The sequence below is a fragment of the Salmo salar genome, chromosome ssa06, assembly GCF_905237065.1.
Source record: "Salmo salar chromosome ssa06, Ssal_v3.1, whole genome shotgun sequence".
NCBI classification, from domain to species: Eukaryota; Metazoa; Chordata; class Actinopteri; order Salmoniformes; family Salmonidae; genus Salmo; species Salmo salar.
This window is the reverse complement of record NC_059447.1, coordinates 77,603,592-77,616,700: the sequence shown is the minus strand read 5'-3', so window position 1 is coordinate 77,616,700 and position 13,109 is coordinate 77,603,592. Positions and strand designations below refer to the sequence as shown.

The 13,109-nt window shown below is 40.5% G+C and overlaps 1 long non-coding RNA gene across 1 annotated transcript; it reads right to left on the bottom strand.

Annotated features, from left to right (window-relative positions):
* Positions 1-5,805: 5,805 nt before the first annotated feature.
* LOC106608132 (uncharacterized) lies at positions 5,806-7,635 on the bottom strand. The gene is made up of 6 exons (XR_001329391.2): positions 7,407-7,635; positions 7,152-7,216; positions 6,914-7,019; positions 6,619-6,771; positions 6,412-6,506; positions 5,806-6,265 (listed from the first exon to the last, which is right to left on the bottom strand). It is a non-coding gene; the product is annotated as an uncharacterized lncRNA (long non-coding RNA).
* Positions 7,636-13,109: the final 5,474 nt, after the last annotated feature.

Here is a 13,109-nt window from a genome sequence, read left to right as displayed (position 1 = left end):
GGAAGTGTTCGGTGGGAATGCTAGTTCTGAACGTCACATGCTAATGTAAAAAAGCTGGTTTTTGATATAAATATGAACTTGATTGAACAAAACATGCATGTATTGTATAACATAATGTCCTAGGAGTGTCATCTGATGAAGATCATCAAAGGTTAGTGCTGCATTTAGCTGTGGTTTGGGTTTATGTGACATTATATGCTAGCTTGAAAAATGGGTGTCTGATTATTTCTGGCTGGGTACTCTGCTGACATAATCTAATGTTTTGCTTTCGTTGTAAAGCCTTTTTGAAATCGGACAGTGTGGTTAGATTAACGAGAGTCTTGTCTTTAAAATGGTGTAAAATAGTCATATGTTGCAGAAATTGAAGTAATAGCATTTCTAAGGTATTTGAATAACGCGCCACGGGATTCCACTGGCTGTTGAGTAGGTGGGACTATTTCGTCCCACATACCCTAGAGAGGTTAAACAACTTCTTTGGGTGCTTTGAGAACAATACAGTGCCACCGACACGGCTCACCACCAAAGACTGTGGGCTCTCCTATGTGGCCGAAGTGAGTAAAACAGTTAACCCTCAGTAGGCTGCCGGCCCAGACGGCATCCCTAGCCGTGTCCTCAGAGCATGCACAGACCAGCTGATGGTGTGTTTACGGACATATTCAATCAATCCCTATCCCAGTCTGCTGTCCCCACATGTTTCAAGATGGCCACCATTGTTCCTGTTCTCAAGAAAGCTAAGGTAAATTACTATCACCCCGTAGCACTCACTTCTGTCATCATGAAGTGCTTGAGAGACTAGTCAAGGATCATATCACCTCCATTCTACCTGTCACCCTAGACCCACTCCAATTTGCTGTCTGCCCCAATAGGTCCACAGATGATGCAATCACCATCACACTGCACACTGCCCTATCCCATCTGGACAAGAGGAATACATATGTAAGAATGCTGTTCATTGACTACAGCTCAGCATTCAACACCATAGTACCCTCCAAACTCATCAGTAAGCTTGAGACCCTGGGTCTTGACCCCGCCCTGTGCAACTGGGTCCTGGACTTCCTGACGGGCCACCCCCAGGTGGTGAAGGTAGGAAACAACATCTCCACTCCGCTGATCCTCAACACTGGGGTCCCATAATGGTGCATTCACAACCCCCTCCTGTACTCCTTGTTCACCCACAACTGCGTGGCCATGCACGCTTCCAACTCAATCATCAAGTTTGCAGACGAAACTACAGTGGTAGGCTTGATTACCAACAACGACGAGACAGCCAGCAGGGAGGAGGTGAGGGCCCTTGGAGTGTGGTGTCAGGAAAATAACGTCTCACTCAATGTCAGCAAAACAAAAGAGATGATCGTGGACTTCAGGAAACAGCGAAGGGAGCACCCCCCCTATCCACATTAACGGGACACCAGGGGAGGTGGAAAGTTTTAAGTTCCTCGCTGCACGTATCACCGACAAACTGAAAAGGTCCGCGCACACAGACAGTGTGGTGAAAAAGGCGCAACAGCGCCTCTTCAACCTCAGGAGGCTGAATAAATTTGGCTTGGCACCGAAAACCCTCACTTACTTTTACAGGTGCACAATTGAGAGCATCCTGTTGGGCTGTATCACCGCCTGGTACGGCAACTGCACCGCCCACAACGGCAAGGCTATCCAGAGGGTGGTGTGGTCTGCACAACGCATCACCGGGGGCAAACTACCTGCCCTCCAGGCCACCTACAACACCCGATGTCACGGGAAGGCAAAAAGATCATCAAGGACAATAACAACCTGAGCCACCACCTGTTCACCCCGCTTCCATACAGAATGCGAGGTCAGTACAGGTGCGTCAAAGCTGGGACAGAGAGATTGAAAAACAGCTTCTATCTCAAGGCCATCAGGTTGTTAAACAGCCACCACTAGCACAGAGAGGTTGCTGCCTACCTTCAGACTTGATATCATTAACCACTTTAATAAATGGAATACTAGTAGCTTTAATAATGCCACTTACATATCTCACATTTCTCATCTCATATGTATATACTGTATACTGTATCCTTCACTATCTATTGCATCTTAGCCGCTCTGTCACTGCTCATCCATATATTTTATACCTATATATTCTTATCTCATTCCTTTACTAGAATGTTTGTATTAGGTATTGTTGTGGAATTTGTTAGATATTAGGTTTTGTTGTGGAATTGTTAGATATTACTTGTTAGATACTGCTACACTGTCAGATCTAGAAGCATAAGCATTCCGCTACACTCGCAATAACATCTGCTAATCATGTCTATGTGACCAATAACGTTTGCTTTGATTTGATTAGCACTACACAGCTGATTCAAATGATCAACTAATCGTCAAGCTTTGATTATTAAGTCTCCATAGATGAGATGAGGAATTTAAAAACAGTATGGTAGAAAGAGATGGGGGAAAAGGAATGGTTAATAAGTCTGGCTGCATATATGAATGGCTGACTTACTGCAAATGGAAAAAATATGTGACTAAACTCAACAAAAAGAAGAAGAAACTGTATTCTGACGCCAATTTCAATCATATAAAGAATAATGAAAAAATACTTGCATATTTTAAATGGAATTATGGGCAGAAAGACAAATTCAACTTCATATTTCATTTGAATCAGATGGCTTATTCATCACAAAACCATTTGATGTTGCCAATTATTTTAATGATTACTTAATTGGCAAAGAGGGCAAACAGGCAGGAAATGCCAACAGCTAGCAATGAGCCATCATACTCATGCATAAAAAACAAATCATGAAAGAAAAGCATTGCAAGTTTGAATTTTGTAATGTTAGTGTGGGAGAGGTGGAAAAATTATTGTTATTGATCAACAATGACAAATCTGGTATTGACAACGTAGATGGAAAGCTACTGATGATGGTGGCTGACTCTATAGCCACTCCTATCTGTCATATCTTTAATCTGAGCCTGGAGGAAAGTCTTTGTCCTCAGGCCTGGAGAGAAGCCAAAGTCATTCCGCTACCCAAGAATGGTAAAGCAACAGACGTATCAGCATGCACTTAGAAAACTGTTGAAAAAAATTATGTTTGATCAAATACAATGCTATTTCCTCCATAAACAAATTAACAACAGGCATTCAGCATGTTCAGCAGGTACTGCTCTGACACAAATGACTGATGATTGGTTGAACGAAATTGATAATACGATTGTGGGAGCTGTACTGTTAGATTTCAGTGCAGGCTTTGATATTATTGACTATAACCTGTTGTTGAGAAAACTTGTGTTATGGCTTTTCAACCTCAGTGCTGAATCCACGATAAGAAAATCCATCTAATAGAACTCAGAGGGGTTTCTTTAATGGAAGCTTCTCAAATGTCAAAAATGTAAAGTGTGGTGTACCGCAGGAGAGTTCTATAGGCCCTCTACTCTTTTCTATTTTTACCAATGACCTGCCACTGGCATGTATGCTATATATACACACCAGCAACCACAGCTGATGAAGTGACTGAAATTTGTACTATTTGGTACAAATTATTCCTTAAGTTCTGGACCTGAACCTGAACCTGGTAATGAATTGTGTGGTTGTTGAACAAGTTGAGGAGACTACATTACTTGGTGTTACCTTAGATTGTAAACTATCACGGTCAAAATGTATAGATTCAATGGTTGTAAAGATGGGGAGAGGTCTGTCCATAATAAAGAGATTATCTGATTTTTTGACACCACACTCCACAAAGCAAGTCCTGCATCCTCTAGTTTTATCTTATATTGATTATTGTCCAGTCATATGGTCAAGTGCTGCAAAGGAATAACTAGTTCAGCTGCAGCTGGCCCAGAACTGAGCGAGACATTTTGCTCTTCATTGTAATCAGATGGCTAATATTAATACTATGCATGCCAGTCTCTCATGGCTAAGAGTTGAGGAAAGATGGACTACGTCACTTCTTGTTTTTATAAGAAATATTATTGTGTTGGAAATTCCAAATTGTTTGCCTAGTCAACTTACACACAGGGCTGACACACACACTTACCCCACCAGATATGCCACCAGGGGTCTTTTCACAGTCCCAGGTCCAGAACAAATTCAAGGAAACATACCGTATTATATAGAGCCATGAGTGCATGGAACTCCCTTCCATTTTATATAGCACAAGTGAACAGCAAATCTGGTTTAAAAAAACAAATAAAGCAACACCTTACGGCTCAACACCTCTCCCCCATGTGACCTACTTGTTGTGTGTATGCACCACAGGAGGCTGCTGAGGAGAGGACTGCTCATAGTAACAGCCTGAACAGAGTTAATGGAATGGAATCAAACACATGGAAACCATGTTTTATGTATTTGATACCATTCCACTAATTCCACTCCAGCTATTACAACAAGCTTGTCCTCCCCAATTAAGGTGCCACCAACCTCCTGTGGTATGTTCTGACATGTATGTGTAATTGATAGATGCACACACACACACACACACACACTACATGCAAATGTTTTTAAATGTGTGTAAAGTCTTTTGTCAGTAATGTCTTTTATGTGTCGGACCCCAGTAAGAGTAGCTGTCGCCATTGGCGTCAGCTAATGGGGAGTCGAATGAATCAAATCAAATTCCTCTCTGTGATGTCTACCTTTTGAAAGGGGCTGTCTTGACAAATTCTGTCCCCCAGGCAAATAATGTCCTGCTTCACGTCACAATGGGATTTGATGAACTATTAGCGCCTGTTGCTATATCAACGGTGTGATGACCTAATGATTTGAATTTTGGAGATCATTACAGACTAAATTACGTTGTTTTCATCATCGCTATGCAAACAAGGCTGATTTCCACTACAATTTCGCTGTTTAAACAAGTTTTGTTTAGCTAATAAAATGAAAACATTAATTTGAACTACTTTTGGGTACCTTGTTAACATTACAACATGAAATCCATGTCTTAAACATTGCTAAGTTTCGGAAATGGTAAAGAAAACGTGTAATCTGCTTGACACATTAAAGTTACTTACCGTACAGATGCCAAGGACAGCGAATTTACCCTCCATTCATATGCAAATCTATTTGTATTTATTTTACAAGGTAAGTTGACTGAGAACACATTCTCATTTACAGCAACAACATGGGGAACAGTTACAGGGGATGAATGAGCCAATTATAAGCTGGGGATGATTAGGTGGCAATGATGGACAGCTTGGGAATTTAGCCAGGACACCAGGGTTAACACCCCTACTCTTACAATAAGTGCCATGGGATCTTTAATGACCACAGAGAGTCAGGACACCCATTAAATGTCCCAGCCGAAAGACAGCACCCTACATAGGGCAGTGTCCCCAATCATTGCCCTGGGGAATTGGGATATTTTTTAGACCAGAGGAAAGAGTGCCTCCTAATGGCTCTCCAACACCACTTCCAGCAGCATCTGGTCTCCCATCTAGGGACCAACCAGGACCAACCCTGCTTAACTTCAGAAGCAAGTACGCAGTAGGATGCAGGGTGGTATGCTGCTGGCATATGCTGCTGGCATATGCTGCTGGCATATGCTGCTGGCATATGCTGCTGGCATATGCTGCTGGCATATGCTGCTGGCATATGCTGCTGGCATATGCTGCTGGCATATGCTGCTGGCATATGCTGCTGGCATATGCTGTTTGATTCAGACACTGGCTTGTCTGGCTGTCATATTTTAACCTGCATTTCCCTTATCTACAATGAAATAATCTAATTTCAGTAGTCCTCTGTTATGATAAAAAAAATATCTTGCATAGCTCATATATATATCTATTTATGTCCTAGGATACAACAATGAATAACGTGGAACAAATAAATACCATCACAGAATACCTGACAACTTACAATAATGAACACCTTGTGAAACAGCTGTGAAAACCAACCTGGCAAAATTTTAGATTTTTATACATAAACTTTGATCGTTTTTGGTACAGTTGTGTCATTAATTTATTTTCACAGATTTTTTGTACACTCACATGACAATCATAGACTAAAATACTGAATTCTGGTGTGTGGAATTCAGCCTGTCACTTGTTCTCAACAGGCAGCCAGTCTCAGAAGGGGGACTTGAAGACGGAGACTGCAAAGTCCAGGCACTGCTGCTCTCTTTGTTCTGAGTGTTTGCAGTGCTAGTGTTTTTAGTTAATCTGTGTATCTCACATATTATATGCCCTGTATGATAGAGCAATACAACTTTCTTAGCAGAAAATGACAACAACAGTAGCTGTAAATGATGTAATGAAAAGTTGGAGGATGGTTGGGAATGGAGGACATCAGGTGGATCCATGTCTGGGTGTCCTGGAGAACAGGAGCAGAGTTAAAAGGAAAAAGGTAGGAGACAGAGACGTAAACAAGCAAACACACAGGTTACACTTCACTGTGAGAAAATTTGATGGATAAGTGCAGTGTTATAAAAAAAATTAACAGCAGGCAATCATTTTTACCTGGTCAAAAACCTCCACATCCTTCTCAGTCCGTGCCTGAAGGTGTTCTGATCTGGTTCCACAACTTCCACCACATCAGGTGGGGTTTCAGTGATCTGAAAGTACGTTATACAAAAATAGCAATAGACAAGCAACCACACTAAGTCAATCACACATTTGAAAGACTACAGTATATGTAATAATTCTATATACAATTGCATTGTTTACCTCAGTCAACAGCTGTGGCTCTCGTCTGTACTCGGCCTGGATGCTGCTGTTGTGTGCAAAGAGCATTATCTTCAGGCTTTTCTCTCACCCTTCCTAGTATCAAGGGACTTGCACATGGCAGCCTTGAGGGTCTGGTTGGTCCATTCACCAAACCTGGAGGAGGGGGTCGGAAAGCAATATCCATTGACAATGTAAGATATTGAAATATGTCTGATTATGTACCATGGAAAAACAAATTGTAAAAAGTAAATAAAACAAACCATTGGTGACAGAACATAACCTATAACGTCCGTACCTTGTTCCAGCGTCAATGACCTCAGTCACTCAAGATGACCTCAGGAGAACCGTGGGTGTTGAAGATAGTCCACCATCGCCTTGGAGGTGGCCTCGCTAGTCTCGTCCTTGATGGGTATCATAAAAAACAAAATCTATTTTTGGTTCCAAACAAACTTTTTAATGGGTTACAGAAGGGAATTTAGAGTTAAGCATGTACTCTTCCTTTACTGATCTTAATGGGTATTGCCTCCACCCACTTGGTAAAGTGATCGGTCGCCATTGCCATTCCTGGATTTAGTGAAGGGTCCGATGAGGTCCACCCCTAACATTTAAAGTGTTAGAGAGAAGATCACTTTATTCTTACCCGTATCTGTGTCATACAGTCTGCAGATTTCTGTATTTGTTAGGATACTGACACACACACATTCTATAACATTGAACTCTGCTGTGGTCAAATAAAGAAACCATTACAAAACAACTTATCAGGGCAAAATTTGAATTGGTACACTTACCGATCATGTGCCATGGTGAAACAACTTTGATGGGCTTCAACTCCGGTGCCACAGTCTTCGCCCTCCCAAACTTCTGGCAGGCTAAACCTTTAAGCAAAAAGTGATAAATTGAAACATTTTGTGCTCTCTGATATGACATTAACTGAAATCATAACAATTTCAGATATAATAGAATGTGATTGATGAACAAAAGGTTATTTCACTTGCCCAGCTGTCCACCTCCTTGACAAACCCTGTCAGAAGAAGCGTAGGTTGATTTTGGCATTCATGCGCTTCACTCCAAAATGTCCAGCGTGCATCTCTGTCAGCACGGCCTCCTTCTCCTTAGTAAAAATCACCCTCCTGTGTGGCTGGCCATCCTTCCCCTATAGATAGGTAGATATGATTGCCTAGCAAGTTGGAAGAGAAGAGTTGTTGTCTAATGTACTGAGCCAGTTTGCGCTGTTCTGTGAAGGGAGCAGTACACAGAGTTGTACGAGACCTTCAGTTTCTTGACAATTTCTCGCATGGAATAGCCTTCATTTCTCATTTGTTCTGGCCATTTTGAGCCTGTAATCGAACCCACAAATGCTGATGCTCCAGATACTCAACTAATCTAAAGAAGGCCGGTTTTATTGCTTATTTAATCAGCACCACAGTTTTCAGCTGTGCTAACATAACTGCAAAAGGGTTTTCTAATGATCAATTAGCCTTTTAAAATGATAAACTTCGATTAGCTAACACAACGTGCCATTGGAACACAGGAGTGATGGTTGCTGATAACGAGTCTCTGTACGCCTATGTACAGTGCCTTGCAAAAGTATTCATCCCCTTGGCATTTTTCCTATTTTGTTGCATCACAACCTGTAATTTAAATTGATTTTTATTTGGATTTCATGCAATGGACATATGTATTCATATGTATTCACATAAACCCTATTCAGGAGACTGCAGGACAGCAGTATTACACGGGATGTGGCTGTTTATTCCAAGCAGCAAATGACTCCCAACCAACCAAAATACATAGAATAGCAGCACTGCTTGTTAAAATACTCTCATTAAATATAAACGCAACATGCAATAATTTCAATGATTTTACTGAGTTACAGTTCATATAAGGCAATCAGTGAATAAATAAATGAATTAGGCCCTAGTCTATGGATTTCACATGACTGGGCAGGGGTGCAGCTTTGGGTGGGCCTGGGAGGGAATAGACTCATCCACTGGGAGTCAGACCCACCCACTGGGGGCCCGGCCAATCCAAAAGATTTTTTCCCCACTGAAGGGCTTTATTACTGACAGATATACTCCTCAGTTTCCTCAGCTGTCTGTGTGACTGGTCTCAGACGATCCCGCAGGTGAAGAAGCCGGATGTGGAGGTCCTGGGCTCTCGTGCTTACACGTGGTCTGCGGTTGTGTGGCCGGTTGGACGTACTGCCAAATTCTTGAAAACGGCTAATGAACATTTCTGGGACTTTTTATTTCAGCTCATGAAACATAGGACCAACACTTTACATGTTGTGTTTATATTTTTGTTCAGTATTCGAACAATTGCTTCAAGGGCTGGCTACATCATAAGGCTGGCTACATCAACACTTTGATTGTGGATAAATTATCCATCAATGTGATTCAGGAAATCATCAAGGATGATTCGGCATGATCCTATCATGTTGACAAAAAAATGTACTCGGATTGCACAATTTGGTTTGATTTACTGAAAACACAGAATGGTGTGTGTGTGTTTAAAGTCTTGGTCCATAGACCACTTCCTCTTGCCTTTGCTTTGCTAGCTGCAGCTAACTGACTCCTAAAACGCTACTTCTGTTTTGAAAATGGCCTGTGGCATCGATATCGAGTCAGAAACATTTATTCTAGTATCAAAATTGACTGCCATGTGTTAATTTTCATCATAAAGTAATTCTTATCCAAAACTGAGATGTGTGAGATGTTAGGAAAAAATTGTATGTCACGGAATGAAGGGTACCATAACCGTTTCCCATGGTTTGGGTTGATTTTAATCCTGCCCACAGCTGGCAGCAACATAGTAATTATAAATTCAGAGTGCAGCTGTTTGCAACCTGATCGTAATGACCATGGTCAATTTGGCTAGTTTAGGGGCCATCAGTAAATTACACAATGAGACAAAATTTAAAAAGGTCAAAAGCTCCAAATTTAAATTACTTTAACTCAAACAAACTATACATTTTAGAAATTCATATACACATATTGAAAGCAAATTTGAATCCAAATAAATGTCAAAATTCAAATTTTTCAAACATACAACTATTTTACACCCTTTGAAAGATAAACATCTCCTTCATCTAACCACGTTTTACAATTTCAAAAAGGTTTTACGGCGAAAGCATAAATTTAGAGTATGTTAGGACAGTACATTTACAAGAGTTGTGTGTAATGTTTTGTCAATTCAAAGACAGGGTCACCAAAACCATAAAACCAGCTAAAATGATGCACTAACCTTTTACAATCTCCATCAGATGACACTCCTAGGACATTATGTTAGACAATGCATGCATTTTTAGTTCTATCAAGTTCATATTTATATCCAAAAACAGCGTTTTACTATGGCATTGATGTTGAGGAAATCGTTTCCTCCAATAACCGGCAGTCAAGTCAGCGTCACAAATTAAATAATTCAAATTAGAAAACATTGGTAAAATATTATATTGTCATTTAAAGAATTATAGATTTACATCTCTTGAACGCAATCAACTTGCCAGATTTAAAAATAACCTTACTGGGAAATCACACTTTGCAATAATCTGAGCACTGCGCCCAGAAAAATACGCGTTGCGATACAGACTAGACGTCATGTTGGGGAGATCTAAAATCGAAAATACTATGTAAATAATCCATTACCTTTGATTCTCTTCATCAGATGTCACTTCCAGGTATCACAGGTCCATAACGAATGTAGTTTTGTTCAAAAAAGCTCATCATTTATGTCCAAAAATCTCCGTCTTGTTAGCACATGATCTAAGCCAGCCGGACTTCCGTCATGAACGAGGGGAAAAAAATATATTTACGTTCGTTCAAACATGTCAAACGTTGTATAGCATAAATCATTAGGGCCTTTTTAACCAGAACATGAATAATATTCAAGGTGGACGAATGCATACTCTTTTATAACGTATTGGAACGAGGGTACCCAACATGAACTCGCGCGCCAGGTGTCTAATGGGCCATCATCGTTCCATGGCTCTTGTTCGGTCAGATCTCCCTCCAGAAGACTCAAAACACTTTGTAAAGGCTGGTGACATCTAGTGGAAGCAATAGGAAGTGCCAAAATATTCCTCAGCCCCTGTGTTTTTCAATGGGATAGGTTTAAAGGTAATACAACACATCAGGTATCCACTTCCTGTCAGAAAATGTCTCAGGGTTTTGCCTGCCAAATGAGTTCTGTTATACTCACAGACACCATTCAAACAGTTTTAGAAAATTTAGGGTGTTTTCTATCCATATGTAATAAGTATATGCATATTCTAGTTACTGGGTAGGAGTGGTAACCAGATTAAATCGGGTATGTTTTTTTATCCACCCGTGTCAATACTGCCCCCTAGCCCTAACAGGTTGTCTGGGTGAGGTGGGACGTTTGCGTCCCACCCTAGTCAACAGCCAGTGGAAACGCGTCGCGCGAAATACAAATACCTCATAAATGCTATAACTTTAATTTCTCAAACATATTACTATTTTACACCATTTTATAGATACACCTCTCCTGAATCGAACCACGTTGTCCGATTTCAAAAAGGCTTTACAGCAAAAGCAAAACATTAGATTATGTCAGCAGAGTACCCTGCCAAAAATAATCACACTGCCATTTTCAAAGCAACCAGCATGCATCACAAATACCCAAAACACAGCTAAATGCAGCACTAACCTTTGACAATCTTCATCAGATGACACTCCTAGGACATCATGTTACACAATACATGCATTTTTTGTTCGATAAAGTTCATATTTATATATAAAAACAGCATTTTACATCGGCGCGTGACGTTCCGAAAATATTTTCCCTCAAATGCTTCAGGTGAATCAGCGCTACAATTTACAAAATTACTATTCGAAAACATTGGTAAAATATAATATTGTCATTCAAAGAATTATAGATTAACATCTCGTGAATGCAACCGCATTGCCAGATTTAAAAATAACTTTACTGGGAAATCACACTTTGCAATAAACGAGGTGCTATGCTCAGAAAAATAGGCTAGGCGATACAGGTTAGCGCCATCTTGGACTCATCTAAAATCAAATATACTATTGTAAATATTCACTTACCTTTGATTATCTTCATCAGAAGGCACTTCCAGAAATCCCAGGTCCACAACAAATGTAGTTTTGTTTGAAAAAGTTAATAATTTATGTCCCAATAGCTCCTTCTTGTTAGCGCGTTCCGAAGGCTACTCAAAATGTACGAAGCGCACGGGACTTGTCGTCACGAATGTGCAAAAAAATGTATTTACGTTCGTTCAAACATGTCAAACGTTGTATGACATAAATCTTTAGGGCCTTTTTCAATCAGAACTTCAATAATATTCAAGGCGGACGATTGCATTGTCTTACAAAACATTTCAGAACGAGAGAGTATCCACGGGCATGCGCGTGGATAGTAATGGCCCTCCCTCTATGACAAACTTTCCAGGCCTCTCGTTAGGTCAGTTTTTACAGGAGAAGACTCAAACCACTTTGTAATGACTGTTGACATCTAGTGGAAGCCTTAGGAAGTGCTAAATGAATCCTAACTCACTGTGTGTTTCATAGGCAAAGGCTTGAATGTGATTCCACAAATCAGATTTCCACTTCCTGTTAGGATTTGTCTCAGGGTTTTGACTGCCATATGTGTTCTGTTATACTCCCAGACACCATTCAAACAGTTTTAGAAACTTCAGAGTGTTTTCTATCCAGATCTACTAATTATATGCATATTCTCATTTCTGGGTAAGAGTAGTAACCAGTTTAAATCGGGTACGTTTTTTATCCGGCCGTGAAAATACTGCCCCCTATCCCAAACAGGTTTTAATGAACCAAATATAAAACGAGGCCAAATCAAGAAGTGCAGTCGAGGCCAAATCAAGAAGTGCAGTCTCCCTTTAAAGTTTGTGTGGATGGTGGTCTATGAGCACATACTGTATCTAAAAAGGAAAACAAACCCACACATTGTACACTCATATGTCCAGAAACATATCAAGGGCCTGTTGCAAAAGGAAGGAGTTTTTGATTCTAGCGAAGGACCTCCACTACATTTAACTCAGAAGTACTGTACACACATTCAGTTACTTACAGTTGCATGGTACTGCCCATGCTATTGCTCCCACAGTTAATTGAGACACAGACAGACAGCGGTACAAAGTGAGTGGATCCACTGCTGTCATTGTGTTACTGTTAAGTTGCTGCTGACTTTGTGCTGAATTGACAGGAGAAGCACAAGCTTAAATCAAACATTTGATGAAATCATTGATGTAACTCTGCAATATGCTTGAATGTTTGAGTAACTTTTGCATATCTCAAGTGGCCTCTAAAGGCCAGGGGCCATATGTATCAAGTGTTTCAGAGTAGTGCTGATCTAGGATCAGGGGCCCCCTATCCATGTATACTTATTAATTGAGATCTAAAAGGCAAAACTCATCCTAAAGCAGTAATCTCTGACTCGCTTGATACATATGGCCCATGGGGCTATATCCATAGGATTAGGAATTAGAACAT